Consider the following 22,557-nt stretch of genomic DNA (forward strand, 5'->3'; position numbering starts at 1 on the left):
CCCATCTCTTCAAACTGTAACCAAATTCTGGAGGAACAGAATTGTGTCAGAGAAATAACAGTAATGATGAAATGCATAATTATAGTCAGTTGAATACATTATGTTGAACAATGAAATTGTTTTTTATTTAGATTGCAAACACTTACATTAGAGAGTATTTTTACACCAGGCTTAAACTACAGCCGAGGTGCTAAGCAAATAGTGTCTAAGAGAAATAATCAGCATGATCATCATTCAGAGTACTGTGTTTTTCTTCCAAGACTCATGGAGAACTTCAACAATATTAATTTCATATGCTTCACAACACTTTGCCAAGGTCAGCTCTACTGAGAAGCTATAAATCTCTGCTGGTCTTTGGGTCATAATCTACACCAGATGCAAAGTATATAAAGAGTGCAAAGCTCTACCTCCACAGAATAATCTTATTAAGCAGGTGCCCTGCGCAGATGGGAATTGCTGCTGCAGTGGCATAGCCTTGCTGAATGCTCCACAAATATCACTGGCATAAATTAGCTCTGTACCCTATTTTTCCTTTACGTTATATATTAACCTCATTACAAGTGCTAGCAGTGCAAACGTTTTCAAGCAGAAGAATAGTTCCAGTAGAACAATTTGTGTTCATCAGATTAAATATATGCACATAATAAATCATAGGATGGGAACCTCCAAGATGTACTTTTGTTGGGAGGTACTGTACCATCAAGTTTTTGAGCAGGATTTCCCTTTGTAAATAATGAAGGGGTTTGATTTATAACTTATTTGCATAATAATACTAAAAGTATTTACTCAAAGCATGGCACTCAAAGCTAGGTGTATATATGCCAAAGGTGTTAATGGTGTCGTATTCCAGTGGTGTTAAAATGTTAATACTGGAGACTGTAGGATGTGCAAACACATTACAAATGCCCACCCTAGTATAACCATTATTAGCAAGTAGGAATCCTGGAAATAAAATGGACTGTAATTAAAATGAAAGCATTTATTTGCCTAGGTTAAAGTTATAACTTTGAACGGCAACATCCAACTTCAGCCAATTATTTCAAAAGGCTCTGGCATACATGCTGAGCTTTGCTACTCTTAGTACTTAGAGAAACTTATGCTCCTTGGACAGAAAATTAATGATGTTCCAAAAACATTGCTTTGTGGGTTCTAATATATTTATTTACAGGCTTGCTTAGTAACCCTTATCTTTGGCTCATCTTTGTGAAATGGCAGGATGGGTAGCAGGAAACTACTTCCCTATTACATTCAGAACTGAAAAACTAATGATTTCCAACTCCCCTTACCATCTATCTCTTTAAAATATTGAGTATGATGACTAATTCTGCTTTAGAACCATCTGTATCATTTGCATGTTACCTGTCACTTGATGCAATGGCAGGCCAAGATTTAAGAAAAAAAACCAAACCAAACCCAAACACAAAAAAGAGGGAAAAGAGGGATTTTTGGTTAACTGAGGACTAGTTGTTAGTGACTTAAATCAATCTTAGAAGGATTAGAGCAGACTCATGAAAGAGTTACAGGGAAAGGGGAAGAAAATTTTAATAAATATTCAGAAAAATGTAACAGCTTTTGGGCTAGATTGTCAGAGGCCTTACCCACCATGAAGGGAGCAAGGCCCTTCCCATTTCTTGCTCAGACCACAATGAGTTTTATCTTTTTTATCTTGGATGATCTCCCTGACCTAGTTTACAGCTGTATTGATGCAAATAACGCAATAGTGAAGAGAAACATGATTAGAGAGTACAAAAAATGTTCCAGCTGACAGGAGGAGAGGAGAGAGGAGGGAACTTGGTAAACTACATTTACAGCTGAAGAAAATGGGTGCTAGCATCACACCCTGTGAGCTATATCTGGAGATATGGGTGGACTTCGGTTTCTGGACATCCTCCACCAGCACTGAAGAGACCTAAAAATGTGGGAGGTAGTATGCGGATCATGTACAAGAAAGAAGAGTGTCACAATTTTATGTGTGTGTCTACCAGCTAGCTACTCATCCTACTCTAACCCTGGCAGATTAGTCTTGTCAATGTATCCTCATCAGATCTGGCTGTTCCTCATCCTGTACCCCTTTAGACTCTGTTATGTCCTTCTTCTTTTTCATTCCCTTCTCCTAGATCTACGTAGCAGGGGAAGGTGGAGAGAAGAGGTCTATGATGGGACAGCTACCCACCAACCCAGTCTGCCTATGAAAAAGGGAGAAAAGAGAACTCCAACACAGAGGGGTGACAGGGACTTACCGAGTGGGAGAAGGCAGCAAACCTGCAGCATTGTTTTCTGCTTTGAACTTTCCTGAGAAAAGCATTTCTGTAGCAGCTGAATAGAAACCTCTACCCATACCTTACCAAAACCCTGACTAGACCAAGAAGACACATGAACAAGAAAAGCCTCAGAGAGCCTGGATTAGATGTTAAGGAACTTCCTTGGTCATTGGTGATAAAAGCTTTGTCTTGAACCTTTTTTGAACTGCTGCCTGGCAACATGGATTCAGTGGGCTGTGTGGCATTCAAAGAGCAACTTCAGTGTGAAACATTTAAAAAAACTGCTTACTGCTTTAGAGAGCAGGTAAATAGGGGTGGCTGAAGAGGTGTTTCCACTTCCCAGTGAGAGTAAAAGTGGGCAGCCACCTGCTTACCTTTTGAAAACATTACTGTCTCTATCTGTAGAGATATTAGCCAAAATCTTTACAAATGGAAAATGTCAGGTTTAAAGTTAGGTATGTAAGAATTCAGCTCCTGAAAGGCTTATTGCAGTCTATGTATTTTCCTATTTATAGGTCCCAAAAAGTAGTCTCTAAAGTATCACAAAATTAGAAAGACTAATTTTCTGCCAGAATTTTCCGCCAGAATTTTCCACTCTTATTCACGTTGAATGGTGATTTATTCTTCTGAAATTATGACCAGATTCATTGACACTTTTCCCTGTTTTCTAACCTATTTCGTTGAGGTTACGCTTGGCTTTGAAAGTGGGGAGGACTGTGCTTCTAAAACTATTTCTCTTTTTTTCCTGATATCTGTTTTACACTACAGAATTACATTTGATAGAATCCCAAACCACTGATGGTGGTGTGGAACAGGTACACAGTTGTGTGCTTGGTTAAATAAAAGCAGAGTCTAGGATGTTGCAAGATAATCGTCTATTAATGGAAATCGAACATTCTAAGTACTTGGTGCCAACCTGCTGATTAACTGCAAGGACTCAGGCATGATTCAGAAACAGTGGTGCTCAACTGACAATACCTTAACTCCAGCACGGTCTTGCATTCTCCATTTCTCTGAGGAAGCCACAGAATGGGTAAAACGGTGGCTCTGCTGTAATTTTCACTGTGTTTTACCATGCTCACTTCCACTTGGCCTTTAGATATGGCAGTGAGAGGACCCAACAGAACTGCAAAACTCACCATGAGAGTGGGTCCTTTTCCTGAAAGCCTTCTTGAATTCATGGAGTCAGTGAAAGGGCTTTGATATGTTCCTTAGTAATCAGTAGGATTTGTCTCCACCCTACTGTGGTATCTAGATCTTGAAATTTAATTACCTTTTGCAAAGGAAAATGTATCTAACTTGTAAAGGGATAGGGGAGGGTTCTACTAGTCCCATTATACAATGGTATGAGCATCATCGCTGGTACAGAACTGCACCAAAAAGTAGTTAACACTGTTCTCATAACTGATTTTTCAACTGAGCAAACAAAATAAAAAACTTGAAAAGCTTCATTCCAAACCACATGTTGCTTATTTGAGGAAAACCAATCAAAACTATTTTGTTTCATTTACACTTTTGTATAAGGACCATTTCAGGCGTAAGTATGGGGCAAAATAATCTAATTAAATTGTGCGTACCAGTCACAAAACTGTTGAAGGAAATACTGTCTTTTGCAGTTAGCTATCATTTGAGGCTAAGGAGGTTTAAACACAACTCTTACTTCCTAAATGAATGCCCTAACCACTAAGCAACTGGGCAGAAAGAGATGGCAGCCAGTCAGTCTCAGGTGCTACATTTTTTCTGATTTGTACAAAATATTGACTTTGTCTCTAATACAGATCAAAAGAATGGTAGTAGTCTGGAACATCAGCCACTCAAAAAGGAGATAAAACACCTAAGTACCCTAGGGAATGTTTAATTGTATTTACTAAATAAAACACCTCAAACAAGAAACAGTGAGAAACCATCTATTTCCTCCGATATTAACACTGGAATACTTGTAGTTTAGCTGTTGTTCCCTGGAGAAGAAGTATAGGCATGATTTAGATCTTGAAATCCTGAATTACATTTTCTGTGGGACAAAAGGAAGACAAGAACTTCTCCATCATTTTTGTATTTCTAGCCCAGAAAATATATTCCAGCTTACATAGCAAATGCACTTTGGATCATGGTTTTAGGGTAACTAAAAATAAAAGCATAGATTTTGCCACGAGCTAGTTTTCACTGAAAAGAAAAAAGGCTCAGCTTTAATGATAAGAATGATAAAATTACATGAGGGTTAAAATATCATTAACCAAAGGACTTGTAAAATACCAGTGACTAACTTACTGAGCTGGAAAGGTGTGGGAGTTTTTTATTATTATTAACTGTAGCTTTTTGAGGTCATTTTAAGAACCTGTCTTATTTGAAAAATGTTTAACTATTTTCATGCAGCTATCTAAAGCATATATCAAATTCAGCAATAATAATTTGAAGGTGTGACGACTATTAAGGCATATTGTGGCCAGATCTCTTATGTCATTTGGCATGGAAATGGAAAATGCAATTTAATGAAAACAAATGTGTAATATTAAGCCTGAGGTCAATAAAGCTAATAGACAGTATATACTTAAGAGCATAACTATGGAGAACATTAACCAGTAAACAGATTTAAAGTTATGCTATAAATATTCCTTATGCCATCGTCTCAGCTCATCAATCATGGAAAAGCAATTCGTAGGGGTACTAGAAAACCAGAGTATCTATCTTTAGCTTCTTTCTTTAGTAACAACAGTGATCTTCTGGATCATTGTAACCTAAATGATATAGTAATGTAGTAACCTAAAATGAAGCTAGTTATTCATTTAATAACTAGCCAGAAAATCATTAGCAAAATTTATAGGGGAAGGATTAGTGCAAAGACTGTAAAGCAGATCAAGACATAACTCTGACTAACTGGAAGAACAGGAACTCAAGTCCTCTCTTCTCTTATCAGACAGATGCACCCTTGCTAATTTACAAGGTCATGTCCACCCTTTCTACAGCTCACTGAATACTAAATGACTGAACAGTCAATGTAATATTTGATGACAATTCAACAACTCGACTGAGAATTACCTGTTACACATTCGTCATGGATTGCAGCATTTCTTTCAGTGATGGCTGGCAGGACATTAAGCCTATAATTCATAGAGATGAAGTCCTTAAATCTATTTTCTACATCCTACATTAATGCTATCAGTACTGAAGTCTGATGAGTACAACACTGCCGACCTTACTCAATTTCTGGGAAAGAGCTGGGGTCCAGAGGAAGCAGGTGTTTCCATTCAGCGCAGAGACATCTAATTACTTCTGTGCTCATCTCTGCACCACTTTGCACTGGGGAGGCTGGGCAGCATCCTGCTCAGTTTGGTAGCTTCTATGACTTTCACTCTAGTGAATGTAGGCCACAGAGCATACAGATGACCAGACTTGCAAAGACATACTGTATCCATCTGTTTTCTCTGGAAATAGTTTCCAGAGCATCAGTTACACCAGTACACCTCAACACACAAGCCAGGAAGCAGAATAGGTACGGCTCTTTCAGTATGACTCTTTGAAAGCATCTTTTCTGTCTTGCTAATGTTAAATTGGATTCAATTGTATTTCTTTATCCTATTTCCTCTTCTCCAACTAAACATTCAACAATGCCATCTGCGCCTCTTTCCTTATCCCTCCTTTCCTTCCCTCAGCCCTGCATTAAAAAAAAAAAAAAAAAAAAGTAAAACAAAAAAAGTAGTTCTGTCTTGAAGTGACAAACATCTGCAGAGCAAGTTAGCCCTGTTATTTCTCCATCTGGCCTTTGCTCTTTACATCAATTCCTCTACTGTTTTCCACAGTACCTATCATTCTTTGTATAAAAATAGAAGCCTCAGCTCACAAAAGATATGGGCGAGCAGGTCCCTGAAACTGTGTGGTGTCCTACTGTTCACTACCAGTACATGCTCATAGCCAAGGGCATGTCTACACTCCAGACTTTGCAGATCGTAGGTCTGTCAAGTCTGAACACTGTGATTTAAACTCTTGCAATTGGTTTCAGCCTTGTGAAATCTCTGAATCTAGTTCCAAACCTCACTCATTTACAGTACAGTATCATGGTCTTTGTCCTATTCTAGGATTCCATGTGCCATTTGCACTTGGCTGGTCTGATTTGCACCCTACTGTACAGTATGGAGGAATGATCTTCTTAGCACATCACATTCAAAGAAGTCACTCGAGCTCTAGCCTCCTACTGTCACAGGACTGACACACATTCTCTTGTTTGAGAAATAAAGTATTAGATGTCTCTGATTTGGAAGATCTGGGCATCACAGCTTTTATTCTTGTCTTTCTCCTGGAAAGCACTATACATGGACTCTAATTGCGGCCTGAGTAACAGAATAAAAAATAAACCATTATTAATGACACATGCTGTCCAGCATCAATTTTGGAAAACACCCGGGTGGAAACATTCAAACCTTGCCTAACAGTGGTTTTGTTTTCAAAAAGACCTTTAAATTGCCAATTTGTCTTGAACAGAAAAAAATCAATATTATTTTCCAGACAGCTAACCACAAGTGGCTGCAGGTGCTGTGGCTGGATATGCTACTGGTCTGCATCCCAAACACCTAGTGTGGCTGGGAGACAGGAGGGCAAAACAGGACTAACAGTGTGAGTTAGAAACAAACTTGACACATCTACAATTTAAGCACACACAATTTTTCTTCCCTTGGATTTAGGCTCATCTTTGTGTAGTTTGTCCAAGAAAATTTCTTCTTGCTGCAGGAGTTTTCCCTAGAGAAGTAGGAGTATTCAGGAGGGCAAGGATGTCTTCCCTCATCATTTGCTCAGACTTGATCCACATGGCCTTTTGGCAGACATCTCCAGGAAAAAAGTTTGGAAAGTGCTTATCTGACTTTTCTGGAACAATCAAATACTGATAAAAACATGTATGTTTTTCTGCATATGATAATAAGGACCACTAAAATTTCCCAGCAAAGTACAGAGTGCCTTGATGTGGCCTCCTGCCTTTCCCACCATTAAAGGCCAGTGTGCACTACCCTTTAATGCTTTCAGTCTACACTAGCTGCTCCGCCAAAAAAAAAAAAAAAAAAAAAAAAAACCACAAGAAAACAAATTAATATTGACATCAAGACATTTACGCTTAGAGTCTTAGTTATTCATTTTAATAAACATGAGATTTATGCTGAACACTTTTATCTTATTCATGAATATAATTTTATTTTAATCCACTATCTTTAATAAAGACAGATGTAATTCCATTAGTTCTTGGACTGGCTGTGCTACAATCATGGAGGTGAAATAACTGCAAATGAAATCTCAGCTCACATCCTCTGCTTCAGTTAAACTCATATGCTAGCAGTTTGAGCACTAACTGAAAGATACCATTTCTGTAATATCTTTTCTGTATGCCGTGTGTTCAGATAGGTTATTGATGAAGGCTGTTGTTAATAGCTTTCAGATTTCTTTACTGTCATCGATAAATCAGTAATATTTACCAAAATGTGGCAAGTACAAGACTCAGTTATAAAGATAGAGCTATTGAAATTCATGTTTGTACATTATGTATCCAAGAACATTGGATGTTACACTAAAGGTATAACTTCTGGTAGTCAGTCAGGACAATGAAACCCTTTTGATGTTCAGATTAATTATGAGAAAGTCATCATGGTAATATGTGCAATGTGTTATGTTGGAAGATAAAGATTAGTCCTGTAACTGAAGAACTGTTTTCATACTTAGTTTGGACTAATCTCTTTCCTCTGTAACAGATGTGCTGTGTTACTGGGCATGTGAGCACAGTGATACTGATAGGTCCTTTATGTGGTCCTTTCAGTTCAGTGGATTATTCATCTTGCTATATTTGTACCTGTCACAGTAAAAGACAAGCAGTAAGTCAGAATTACGTGTGTTAAAAATATTATTTTAGAAGGCTCATGCAGTCAGTTTCACAACAGAAAAATTCAAAAGATGGCAATTCCGTTACGATGAGAATAACATCAAAGGGAGGAGTTGGGTTCCAACAATGATGTTTTTATCCTAGAAAATTAGTGAGCAGTGTCTGAAGAATTTCAGTATTTTCAGGAACAGACGTCTTTTGAATACATTCCGATATTGTGAGAAAGACCAAATACCTGATGAGAAAAGGGAGCTGCAGATGTTCAGGGTCTGTCTGGATTTGATACAAAAGATCTCCATAACCTTCACATACTTCAAAGCATAACAGACATCATCTTGCTTCTGGGATTATTCTCTCTGGGGTAGCTTCTGTCTCTTTAATAGAGTAACCTCTCACTCCTGGAATTGACCACAGGCAAGATGGAGGTAGATACATGACACAATTACCCTTACCATATTTACTTTCCCTCCGTATTTCTCTTGTTCTTTCAGGATACTCTTACCATCTTTCCTGATGTTGTTCTTCTCTCTTCTCTTTCATCCACATCCATAAGGATGGGAACCAGGTTCTTTTAAATAGGTGAAGCTAAGAGTATGAAGGAGTCTCATTTCATAATCAAATAAAGGGAGGAAAATCCATATATAAAGTCATGAAACAGTAAATAGTGAAATCTGAGCAGGTCAGTGTGCTTTGAAGTCTGCAGTTTCAGGAAGGTGCAAAAATGAAGAAAAATTATATATTCCACAGAACATTCAAGATGCACTTTTGAGGTCTGTGAGAAAACAAGTTCTTTGGAGAGAGGCTGAACCCAATGTCGCAAACCAAAGAGCTCATTCTTCTAGCAATTCTTAAACAGAAATAATATTCTCATCTCTGCCTCAGCCTTAAAGCAGAATTCAGAAATCTTGAGAATTCATCTCACCCAAACCACATACATACTCTCATCCAGCTAAACAGGTTTCAGTGAACTGCAGATGAAGGAATCATAAAATAGTCATAGAATAGTCAGGGTTGGAAAGGACCTTAAGTTCATCTACTTCCAACCCCCCTGCCATGGGCAGGGACACCTTGCGCTAAACCATGTCACCCAAGGCTCTGTCCAACCTGACCTTGAACACCGCCAGGGATGGAGCATTCACAACTTCCTTGGGCAACCCATTCCAGTGCCTCACTACCCTCACAGTAAAGAACTTCTTTCTACTATCTCATCTAAACATCCCCTGCTTAAGTTTGAACCCATTACCCTTGATATCTGTAGGAGCGACGGTACGGCCAGGCACAAGCAATCCCACTGTCCATTTTGCCAACAGAGATGTTGAACAGTGCTGGTCCCAGTACGGATCCCTGAGGAACACCATTCGTCACTGATCTCCACTTGGACATGCTGATGAGTAGGCACTGGAGTTGAACTGAAGTGACAATGTGCAATTTCCTACACACACCTACAATTCACCTCATGCCAATGGCATACTTCTGATCAGATAGAGATATAGTACTTACGCCCTTTCTGTTTTCATGTGTGTTTTATCTCCCTCAAAAGTTCTGTTACAGCAATGAGTAAAAGTTATGGTACGGGACATTAATATTAACATTGAAATACTGCTAGTTCAGCGAACCAAACAAGCCTACCTCCTGCCTTTGCACATGTTGGGACTGAAATGTCAGCACTGTGCTTTCACTTCCAGTCCCTCTAGCACTAAACTTACTGTGTTCTCAGAGGAAAACATACCCAAGAAAGAACAAAAGTTATGTGTTTATAAAAGCAATAGCAATATGTTCTCACTTCTTCTTTAAACCGAACACAAATTGACTGACTTGAGATGATGCCGTCATTTCGTTTAGTACTTAAAGGACTATGGAGGCATAGCAGTTCCAGCACTTGGCAGCATTTTGCATGGGGTAAACTTATTCAGAGTTTCTCAAATCCTGCTTTCCTCTCAGCACTCTGGGGTGACAGCCTCCCTGGCTCTGAAACAGTCTCTGTGTCTCTCTGGGCACTCAGAGCTGAGAGATAGCCATCAGGGAGCCTGGCAGCATCCTTGTGTTCTCCAGGAATATGTGAGCGTCACCAAAACCAGGCCAAGCTCAGTCACCATTTTCTGGTGGAAAATATTTTAACCTGCTCATTCAGATGGAAACATTTTAACCTGCTCCACTAGATACAGCAGTTTTTATATAGTAGCCCTTTAACACTAGATTTCTTTTCAAGCTTGAGACCAAGGTGCCAGCAGCAGTGAAACTGCGTAGCTCTGTCAGCGTTTGCAGAAAGCAAGGAGGTTGCCTGCAGATAATACTGGTTCTTTAATTTGCTTAACCTGACTGTGTTGAGTGACAGTATGCAAAAATCCAACCAGTCCTACTGCTGACATTAATTTATTCCTCTCACTTTGATCATGTTGTGACTGAAAAGCAGAAAGTCATTTGTTTAGGTCTGAGAGAATGAATTAACATTGTTATGGAAAAACTGATGATTCATACAGGGCCTGATCCTGGAAGAGTTTAAACACCCTGGGTTGCTACTGACCTCCAATGGGAGCCAGGAGGTTTTGCAGGTTCATTTTTCCACAGAGTTTCTCTTGCTATAAGCATTAAAATGTACCCCTTTTAAATTTTGGCCATGATACCATAGTCAAAAGGAAGACAGACAGCAGAATTGTTTAAATTGGTGTGTCACGTTCAACTGAAGATAAAAAGATTCTGCCTTTAAAAAAATCTGTCAAGTTACTATTCCCTTCCCCTCTGCTAATGTATATCCTGAGCTTTCTCTTTTAGTCTGGCAATGTTTTAACAAACTGATAAGCAAGAGGATCTTGCTGATAACAGCCAGAGGAGAGGAAAGAAAAAGAATAGAAAGGGAAAAAAAGTAGAACAAAACCACTTTCAAAACTGTCCTTTTGAGCACTGAAACAAGCTGCCTGGTGAATTCACCTGATACAGTGCCAAGGGGCTTTCGTGTTTGTTTGCTTTATTTTTCACACATTAGCTACAGAACATTGGACCAGATCCTGGGTTTAGCTGTATTGTATTGCTTTTACAGTGTAGGGGGTGTTCATCTGCAACCACATCTAACAATGCAGGGTCTGTCCCATAGCAAAGGTTTTAGATATCTAATGATAAGAACCTTTGAGAGAGGAAAGAAAAGCAAAGCAAACAGTTTTCTGGCCTCTGCAAAATATCTCCTTCTTAAGCGTCCAGTGCATGACTTTAAGAATGTCTAGGGGAAGAATCCACCAAAACTGGGCATTGCTGTAAAAGTAGGCTCTCCACCATCCATCTCATGAAGGCTTCAGTCTCCCCTGAGTAAGGCAGCCAGGGTCCAAGCAGATTGCTCCTTCATAATAAATGTAAAGCTCAATCACCTTACAAATTGGCTGGTAAAGAACCAAAAAGACATGTCTCATACAGTGTTTCTCAGTTGTGTCTCCGCTGCAGTTAATATGTTTTCTGAGAAGGCAAAACTATTTGCTTCCATTAAGCAGGCAAAACTGTCTGGTGGATACGTCTAACTTGAAGCATCTGTCTACTTAGTATGAATGAAAAATATAAGGGAAGAAACTGGCTTGAGAAAAAATATTTGACACTTATGATATTTTTCAAAGGTTTGAGTTCATGATGATTTGAGAGTATAATGTGAGCTGCTGCATTCAAAGGTGTTGCTACCTGACTTGTCAGATTATTTATATTAAATTACTGTTCGTCACATTTTTGATGTATAATTTGGCATTAATTTTCTTAGAAAGGAGAACCACCTGGAACAAAAACAGACAACAAATGGTGACATACTCTATGATTATGTTAAATAAGCATCATCAAAGAAATTAGTCAGAAATTCCTTCAAAATATTCTCAGATCTGTATTAATAGTCCTCTGGTGATAAAGAAATGGTGACCTGGAGACATATAGCTTTTATCATATGCATGACGATGCACATATTGCTGAACTGCATTGCTATACCTGTCCAGGCTGCATTGCCTTCTGGTGTAACTTTTTGTTACATGTTTATACAACACATAACACAACCAAGCTTGGATTCATTCCTGAGGTTCCTAAAGGACATGAAAATAAGAATCCTGGACATGACCACAGTACTGCTTGTTAACATGAGTTCATGGATAATTATTTGGTCATCAGTGTTATTAAACATGAAAGTATTCAGAAATTGAAGATTTAGAAAATCCTAGTACTGAATTGTTGTCATTCCCAACCTCTAATTCTCTCACCTGTAATAAAATTTATGGTCTGGGTTCCAGACCCACTTTCTATTTGTAACATATCAGTTGTTTATTCCAGCTGATTTTGTTTCTCACTGATCCAGATCTAAGCTTATACATTCAAATGTTCCTTTTCTTGGCTGTGAAGACAGAACTTTCTGTACCTACAGGAATCTGATCTTAAAAAAACCTGGGTTTTTTCCTGAAAGCCTTTTTCTTTCTTCTTAATCAATTACACTCAGTTTCACTCATTGTTTTCCCTGCATTTGGCCATTTGACGCATGATATACTCCCACGTCTGTCCTTCATTTGCCCATACTGAATGCTACCAGGTCTATCACAAAGCATTGACTTTCCAGTCCAGTTACAACTTCATTTTTCTCTGCTGTAATGAAGCTTGAAACAAAGTACAGGAGGAGAATTTTATACCAGAAAATTTTCTTTTTATAATTTTTTAGGACTCTCATGATACTTTGCAGCAGTGCCTATAATCATCTACCTACACCTTCTAGGCCGGGGTCCTTTTGGGTAGTTTTTCCTTCCATATATTACCAAAGTAAATGCAAACACAAGCATTCAACCAATCCTCTGGTACAGATCTATGATCTATTACAGATCCCCACTGTACTTCCTCCTGAGTATTTGAAATAGTACATTGATTCATATGCATTCAAGATGTTGTAGTTCTGAGTTATCAATGGTATTTTTAATATAGAATTTAATTTTCTCACTATTTCCTAAACAGGTTACAGATAGCAATTTTAGCATTCTAGTCACACAGATCCACCCACCAGGTTTCAGTAATGCCAGTTAAGTCAAATTTCTTCTCATCAATAAGAATTACCAGTTCCCCTAGCTTGTTAGTCAGTCTTGCAGCATTGGTAAATGATTTAGTGAAAAATGCCTTGCCTTCACATTCCTTGCTACATCAGACCACTTTGTTTATGACACACTGAGTTCAAATGGGTACTGCTTTGCTGTCCTTACAGCCCTTGTTCATGCTGCTACTTCTCTTCCTACTTATTCAAGCTGGTCTCCAGCTGAGAAAATTAGCTCCCTATCAATAAGATACAGCCTGTGGTAGACAGTGGCATCAGTTCCCAGTAAATTGTGACAAATTTCGGTGCTCCACAAAACTGGAACCTTTGGTTTCCACCAGTCAGCTGTTCAATCACTCATCTCGAAGATTTCTCTTCTGTTTTTCATAAAACCAAAAAGAGCTTTACTCTTCTTTGCTTGCCTTCTGTACCTCCCACAACTTTATTATTTGTACTTTTCCATGTAATGTTTTTTGTCCTCGTGTGTTTTCAGCAGTCAGACTTGCCTGACTAATCATCCCATCCAAGATTACTGTTACATTTCTGTATTTTTGCAATTGGAAAACATCATATCACTGAATCACTGAATATCTCAAGTTGGAACGGACCCATAAGGACCATTGAATCCAACTCCGTCCTGTTGCAATCACCGGAGAGAGATCAGCACCTCCTTCTCTGCAGCCCTCCTTGAGGAAGTTGTAGACTGACATGAAGTCATGCCTCATATTTGGTATTCCTCTTTCCTTTACAAATATTCTTTATGTTTATTTTTACTTAGTCTATGGACAGCACCTTTTTCTATTTAAGACATCTTAAGAAGCTTTTCATTCCTGTTTATTTCCTGTAGTAAGGATATTTTTTTAAGAAGTCCCACTAAATGTGTCCTCTGTTTCTCAGCAGTGACTAAGTAGCTATCTAATATTGAGACCATGCCATCAGCTAGATAAAGCATCTCTTAGTTACAGATCACTAGTTCACTGACTCAATTTGCAACCTAACCAGTTCCTTTGCCACTAACCCTTTTTCTCTGGAGTCTGTGGCAATTAATTCCAAATCTAGTTGCCAGAAAAGCAGTTATTTAATTCTGCACTATGCTGAACCTCGCATTTCCAGGTCACATATCTTATCCTCCAGAATAGCCATCAATTTGCATTTCGTGCATCATAAATCTCTCCAGCCAGTATAACACTGCAAAGACAAGTCACAGTACAGGTTTACCATTCACATTAAGCACACAGCTCCCCAGCACCCTTTCCCTTCCAGCACAGGCTCTGTGTAATGTAAATACTAATAATGAATATTTGTGAGAAATCATATGTATATGGATCCAGACCTTCACTGTCCCAGACCCTCATAGCACTATCAGACAGGGCTGCATTCATAATAATGTTTTAAAGTACTGCTCCAAAACATTTGAATCAATAGACCTTGTCAATCTTTGTCATGTCTTGCAGACCACTGTGAAACTAAACTCTAAATGTTGTTTGGAGTTGTTGGTGAGGCCACCCACTCAACCTCCACTCAGAGCAGAGCCTTTGCATCTATTGCTGCTTTGTGAATCCTGCAGGCCACCGACCATGTCTTGTGGACTACAGACACTTTACAGAAACAGGCTTAAAGAGCTACAGCTCTTCCTATTAGCACTCATGAGACACTGGGTCATGAGGAAATTAATAGCTATGATCTCTAAACTACAGTCTGGAAAACTCTGCATTACCTGAAAAGGAGATTTAATCGGACACTTTTGTTAAAAAAACCTTTTCACATAGCAATACATTAATATATAAGCTAGAATAAAATAAAACTGTTAAAAAGGTGAACATGATCTAAAAACTCAAAAGCTTAGTGTAGGATTCCTGTACATTGCTGCTCTTACATGACTTTACTGTCTTACTGTTCTTGCTTATATAAGGAGGAAAATAACTAAAACATTGCTACCAAGGTAACAATGGGCCTGTTGTGAAGCAGGGATCAGTTTACCAATACTACCATTTGCAATGGAGACTTTATATTCCAAGATTTACCAGTTTAATTAAAAGCTTAGGCCAAAGTCACTCTCGTTGTATTGCCAGGTTTCAATAAATGGATTTTAGAACCATATCCTTAGAGAAACCTGCATAACCAAGCAGAAGTAAAGCTAGCAGTAAGTACTACCATTAGTGATAACCCAGTAGAGAGTCAGAACTACTTCCAGGTATAACAAGAAATCCCTCTGTTAATTCTTCATGATTCTTCTGCTTTTTTGAAAACAGTAACAGAATGTTCTGCACTTTTCTTCCATCCAGCATCATGGATCTAACAGCAAGCCTTGCAACTTGCAGGTTTATAAACTCCACATTTTACCTGTGGACATATACTTTTTTTTAATTACCTATTTCATTCACCCATTACTTATCAGACTAAAATCAATTGTGCCACTTTAAAGCTATTTGTTATAGGAGGTGCTTTAGTATCAGGCTGCTGAAGGAAACAGCACAACCCTTGGTTTAGTGACAAACACATGGAAAAACCAGTTCAACAACTAACTTGCCTAAGTTCTTGCACTACCTAGGTCTTTCCAGCTCACAGAATTTCTTTATGACAAATGCAGAACTTCAGCTGCCTGCATATCTGTCTATGCTACAGAAAGCTACAAAAATACCATGTAAAGAAACAGCACACAGAGAAAAACACTGAATTTCACAGACAAAATTGTATTGAAGAGCTACCTACCTCTCAAAACCTTCTAGAGTTTCTGAATTTCTCCTCTCAAAGGAAAATGAAATGAGTAAGTACAGCATTTTCAGGAATAAAAGATCGCCAACAGGAAGCTGGGCAAGACCTGAGACAAGTTTTTAAAAAGTGCTGGAGGAGGCTTCCAGAAAGGAATGAAAGCAATATGTAATGTTTTCTCAGAAAGGCCTGGCTGATAGCCTGCAAACAAAAGCAATGCCTTTGCTGTTGAAGCAGCATGGAAAAGTATCCTGACAGATTGGCAAACGCAGCTGCAGCACCAATCTGGGATGGAAGAAAGGGCCAAGAATACAAACTGTCTCTTCAGGAAAAAAAGTTACAAGGAGCACTGCAAAGCTGTGCTGGAAGATTTCAAGAGCACCTAAATCAAAGTCAAGGTCTTGAATCTTTTCTTTGAAGTGCCTTTTGGTCTAGGCCCAGGTTATCTAAAATACCTACCAAGATTTGAAAAGCCCAACAGTACCTTCTACAAGTGGAGAGTTTCCTCTCTCAGGAAAACATGGTTGTCTCAGGGACTGGTCCAGTCTGAGGGGTAAACTCTCTCATGAACTGTGAACTTAGAACATCACTGACATCCTCACCTTCTGCTCTAAGGTCAAGGCACATTTCTGCCTATTTTTACACATTTGTAAAATACGTCCCAACAAAAATCCTACCAAAACAAGGCACTTGACTGTGCACATCACACTCCCTACAGAGAGGACCAGAGGACAAACATATAACAGATGGCAGTTACGATGCTTAATGCACTGGTGAATGGTACTCAAATACTGTGGTGATAAAGGTTGTAGGAGAGCCGATATAGAGGAAAACAGGTAGAAGAGAGGATGCTGGGGTTATACAATAAGGCATTGACATGGGAAGTATGGCTGCAGTGTGAGTTCAGTGTATTGAAAAGTACATGCAGAGCATTCAGTTACCTCCACCATAAAATAACACACCACTGTTGAAAAGGTTTCAGTGATCTCAATCTTAATGCATGTGTGTTTAACAGATTTTAACTGAGGGTGACATATTAATTTAAAAGCTTGCAAAGAGGACTCTGCCCCTCAGAGTATTTTTTTCCTCCACTCAGTTCCGTATGTCTGTGATGTTGACCATCTGATAGGTATGTTTCATTAAAGGGTAGATGGTAACCTATTAAGTTTGATGAATATACAGCATGAGGTAAGTACATGTTCAACTGCTAAGTGCTTTGGTACAGATAGTTTTACTATCTGCGTATTTAAAACATTTGGACACTGCTTGCAGTTTAAAACCAGGGTGAAGAAAAGGAAAGGGGCAAAGAGAAATAGCTTTATGGTAATCTGTATTTCATCTTGTTTTCTATTGTGCAATGAAAGATGGTCTCTCCCTCCTGCTTAATTTGGAGATGGAGGAAAGGTTAGAACATGAGGAGAAAAGGTCAAGAGGTTCAGTAATACAGTGCTGGATAATTGAAGCTATGTTATTAACAATCTCAACATTTTTTCAAAGGAAAAATACCTTCCCCCACTCCTGAGTGTCCCTCTTTTTTTTTTTTATAATAAATTACTGGACATTTCTAAACCCTGAGGGTCGATATATGTAGATAATATTTAGACTAATCCTTGAATATTGTACTCTCTCCCTGAATAAATCATGATCCCTTTCCAAATTTAGTAACCCTAGTTGTACTTTTTCTAGTCAAAGGTCAAAGTCCATAAAGCAAGTGTGAGATTTCAGACTGTGGAAAGCTATTGGTTATTAATAAAACTCTGCATTGACTTAAATGTGTATGCTCATATAATCCTGACACTTCTGCTCTATGCTGATTGATTATTGGTGCAGTTTTCTAATAAGCACAGACTTTAACAGGTTTCAGATTAGGCCATTGGTATTATTCAGTCCATTATCCTGTGTATCTCATTGTGGATTTATGTGATATTCTACGATTTGCACTATATATTGCTTTGAACCTCTTACCCTACTGTTACAAAACAAACGTTCCTTTTGTACAAGAGTATATTTGGAGAAGAAACTTGAAAGCAATTGCAATTCCTCCTGTCCATTTTTCCTGACTGATCCAGCTTTACTGCAAAAAGTCTAAAAGTTCCTGATCCTTTTGCTAGTACATGATTTCTCATGAAGACACTGACACATGACTGTATCATAAAACTGGATGTTATAGAAGAAAATTCTATTAAGAAACACAAAAAGAAAACTAATTTGACAGCCCACAGCAAAAATAGCTTGGTTATTCTTTCGTCCAACATCATTGGCTTTTCTGTTGCTCTGAATTCAGCACTGCAGGTAAATTAGTATAATAACAATAGTCAGGGGACAAGTATAACTATTATATTCGTGTGTGACTATATTGCATATGAAACTTTATGGGAAATGAGTCAGAATGTTGTCCTCTGTCAATATGTACACACAGCCTAAGTCTCACAGTTTTACACTAAATGAACATCTGAAAAAGCTCAGACTGATTAAAAAAAAAAAAAAAAAGTTCCAATTGGAGTGTTTTGTAAAATTATAGCTGGGGTTTTTTTAGCTTAAACTGCTTTCCTGAAGCAAATATACTAATCTTGTCATTAAAGTAAGACATACCAAGGCACCATCACAGTTTCAAAATATTTACAGACATTTTTAGAATTTGAAGACCCATTGACTAAGAAGAAGAAAGTGGGCAGAAAAGAGAAAGGATAAGAAAAATGAGGTCAGTAACGAAGGATTTCCAAGGAAAAGATATCTAGACTAACAGAACAAACAAATAAAAACCAATATGTCTAGACACTTTGTAAACCAGTTCATAATGATTAAAACTTCTTGTGAGAGAAAAATCAATGGAACTTCCAATTTAATAAAATTGGAGGAGAAGTGTTTATATGGTCAAAACAACTCATACGGACATTTTCAGAATGAGGTTTCTATTGCTTGTTCAAGATAAAATCTGGTTTGGGATTGTCTTTCTCCTACATCAAAAAAAGGAAAGGGAGATTACATGAGATCAAAAGTACAACCAAGTTTTCAAATCCCCAGGGTCAGTTTCTTCTGGCACTAATTGACTCTTTCTGATAATTAGGGATTCACAAACCCTTTCTTTAGGTGAAAGGGTGAAAACCTTGTAGTTTCACGCTCTTTTGAAATGAGAAAACTGTTTTTATCCTGCCTTACTTCCTAGCAGGGAGATCCAAGGCAGGACTATGTGAACTGTTGGGGTTTCATCCCCCAATGGGGAGTTATTTGTTACCAGCATTGGTCAGAAGAGCTCCTCCTTTTACTCACTTAGCTCCTCAGCCTGAGTGTTTAGGATGCCTCCTACCAACTTCTGGAGAAGAGCTTCTGACACATATGCAGTCACAGTCTCTTAACCTTCCTTTCCTCCAAAGACTTGTCTGTACATTACAGTTATACCTGCCTTGGTCATATGCTATGACCCTCCATGGAGAAGAGAGGAAGCTAGAGAAGCTCAGTTATGAACCTGAGCCTGGGCTAAGCTCATGAGAAATCCCAGTTTCATTATAGAGGTGGGGAGAGCATAGGTGGGAAGGGACCATAATTGGGCCTTATGGTAGCATCATCTTCCAGAGGCACTCAGGGCTTCTTAAAACACAGTACAGTCACACTGTTAAAGGTAACCTTCAACACTCACTAGAAGAGGAGATTCCAGAAAGACATGGCATTCTATAAAACAGCTCTAAAGGAGAGGGCAGAGATTAGCTGAAGGCAGGCAAAGGCAGGGACATGAGCAATCACAGATGACTCACTGCAATGCAATGAACTCATGCTCGTTTCAAATGGATATGTCACACTGCTCTAGAATATTGTAAAGTATTGCCTTAATTAAGCAATTAAAATGGAAAATAAAGACTACTTAAATGACTGATGAGGTTTTTTGGAAAGCACATAACTTGTTATGAATGCTAGAAGTTATAATCCTTAAAATGTGTCATAATTTGTTTCTTAAAAGTTAGAATATTATTTTTTTAATGAACAAATATAATTACAAAGTTCATACTAAATATAGTTATGCTCCTAGACAGAGAGAACTGAGAAATATTCTACCATTCTGTGGTAAAGACTGTTTACTTTCAACAACTAATTAACGATTTAAAAGCATTTACTAGTTGGTAAAGATGCATGGAGATTTCCTGTCTTTATTGTCTCAGCTGATGAAGACCATGACTTCTTATGAACAAATCACTAGCTTCAGTTGCAAAAATGTATGTGATATCTGGTGAATTTAATGAGCCAATAGGATGTCTTGAAAATTTAAAAAAAAAAAAATTATATGTCACCATGCTGACAATTAAGCCCAGATTCAGAATGAAAATGTTAGATCCTTGTTTTATATTTTGCTACTCGACTAAATTGAAATATAAATGTCCAAAATGGGCTATGTTGCAAAATTTTGCAAAACATTAGTGTTCTGCATTATCTGGGGATTTTTTTGTTTCCTAGCATTTAAATTCTTCCCACTTTTTTCCAGCCAAATGCTAGTCTCAGGGATAGAAGTATCAAAAGAAAGTATGGTGAAGACATATGCAACACCGTATGTACATCTTTGTTGGCCTGGTAGTCATAAAGACGAAAATAAATGCTGTGTACTTAACAGAACACTTAATGCATGGCACTAAGTTATACACAGTATGTACCAGAAAATACCTTTTCTATTATGAACTGGCCTTGCTTAAGAAGGTGATAGTCACAACACAAATCACAACTTTAGTATGTAAGTGGTAGTGCTAAAACAATATATCCTCAAATATTTGAGTCACACTTTTTGTACACAGGTTTGGAATAATCCAAGAGAGCAAAAAAAGATGCTTCGGTAAAAAGGATGATATGTAGACAAGATTATAAGGTAAAAACCAGACCTTCCAAAACAGAATTCACAGCTGCAGTGCTCACTTCTATTTCTAAACAGAGCAGCATGAAACATACCAGGTTGAATTAGATACAGAGGAGTTTCTTTGTTGTTTAACAACATTCCACACAGCTAGAGCCAGCCCCTTACTTTCAGAAAGCTTTCAAGCAGATGCTGATGACAAAAGGAGGGGAAGAGAAAGAAGAACATGTGGAGGGAAAAAGGAAGGCAAATTAGGGCTCAGGCTGTGTAATCATCTTGGATAGCTCTGTGGGAGACACAGAGTGACACTCATGACAACTGAAATCTTCTTTAAACAAAGACATCTCTTGTGGCAGCTTACAGGCTTAGTCTTGCCCTGACCAGCACAAAATAGCCTCATCAACAATTAAAATCACTGTCCCGCTATCTTAGATATCCATTACAGTCTGGAAAATTGAAGCTGATACCTGTTTCCATAGCAAATCACAGATTTTTGCCTTATAGGCCTGAAGTAGTGTGCTTTTGTACTAATTAAAATTAAATCATGCACAGATAACAAAACCAAGGTTCTCAGACCTTATCATGTTTTTATGAGAAAGTTGCAATTAAATGAGAATACCCTAAGCTAATGTATTTTCAAACCAGGAGACCTAGAGGGTGGCTATTTTGTTCAGAAGTAAGATGATTTAATCACCTGAGCTAAAAAAAAAGCTTCTAAGTTTTCAGATTTGTTATGAAATGAGATGATTCTTATGGCTGCCAACCAGCTGGGTATAATATGCAGGTTAACTGCCAGAAGTCTGGTATTTTAAATAGAAATGCTGATTTTCTAGATTTGTAGCAGCATTATTCATTCTCTCCCTCTTGGATAACTCTTCTGCTTTGCAGGTCTGCTTCAGTAAGATCCAGTATCAGGTACTATTACTCCTGCCTGTCTAGGAAGAAACGAGTTTTCACTAGAAAGAACATGGCAGCTTGGTCAGTATCTAATGTCTTCTCTGCAGAGCTCTAGTAAGTGGAAAGTCGCTGCCTTAGGAGTGTTGCATGGCAAACTGCGAAAGCAGTTGCGTTAATAGCATACCAAGCCACAGAAAATTACAGGGAAAAGACTGGTTTGCCTTCAGAAAACAGCAGACAGCAAGTACTACATAGTATCATACAACAGGACCTTAAAAGATATTAAAATGCCTCATGTCCAGTTTCAAAGGAAATTAGATACCTGTACATTTATGTATGGATGATGGGTCCAGCAGATGCAAGTTGAAGAGCAAAGCTGCAAAGCAAGATGAAAAGCATGATACTGATCTCCAGCTTAAGACCTTTTCCTTGAGACTAATTTCTTTGATTCTAAGCCTCCTAAGCTAAATTTTAAATAAAGTTAAAACCCCCTTAAGTTAATTTTATTTATTTAATTTAATTTATTTAATTTGTAAGCATAAATTTGAAAGGCCATAATAGTACATGGAGAATACACCTTTTGAAAAGATAGTAAAAAACCCAAAAAGCAAATAACTAGGTGTCGTTCCTGCATGTTCTCATAAACCTTCAGAACAATTTCCTGTAATCAGAAAGCCTCTCCAAGCAAAAATATCACATAGCCTTTGTCTGCTGCATACTTATCCTCTGAGAAAATTTTCATTGTTCCACCATAATGCCTAGATCCTTCTGGCTCTATGTATTGTAGTAATTGCAGCTAACCACGCTGCATAGAGCTGAAAGATATTTTTAGCTGGGATGTTGTTGATGGGCAGATTTACGAAAGCTTTCCTCATTAGAGTAACTGCTCCCACTAGAGCATTAGGAACTTTCTTTATAAGTGTGCCTCTTTTAGAGGCACTCATTTTTTATGTGCCACCTCTTACAC

Source organism: Strigops habroptila, chromosome 4 (assembly GCF_004027225.2).
Source record: "Strigops habroptila isolate Jane chromosome 4, bStrHab1.2.pri, whole genome shotgun sequence".
In the NCBI taxonomy this organism is placed as follows: domain Eukaryota; kingdom Metazoa; phylum Chordata; class Aves; order Psittaciformes; family Psittacidae; genus Strigops; species Strigops habroptila.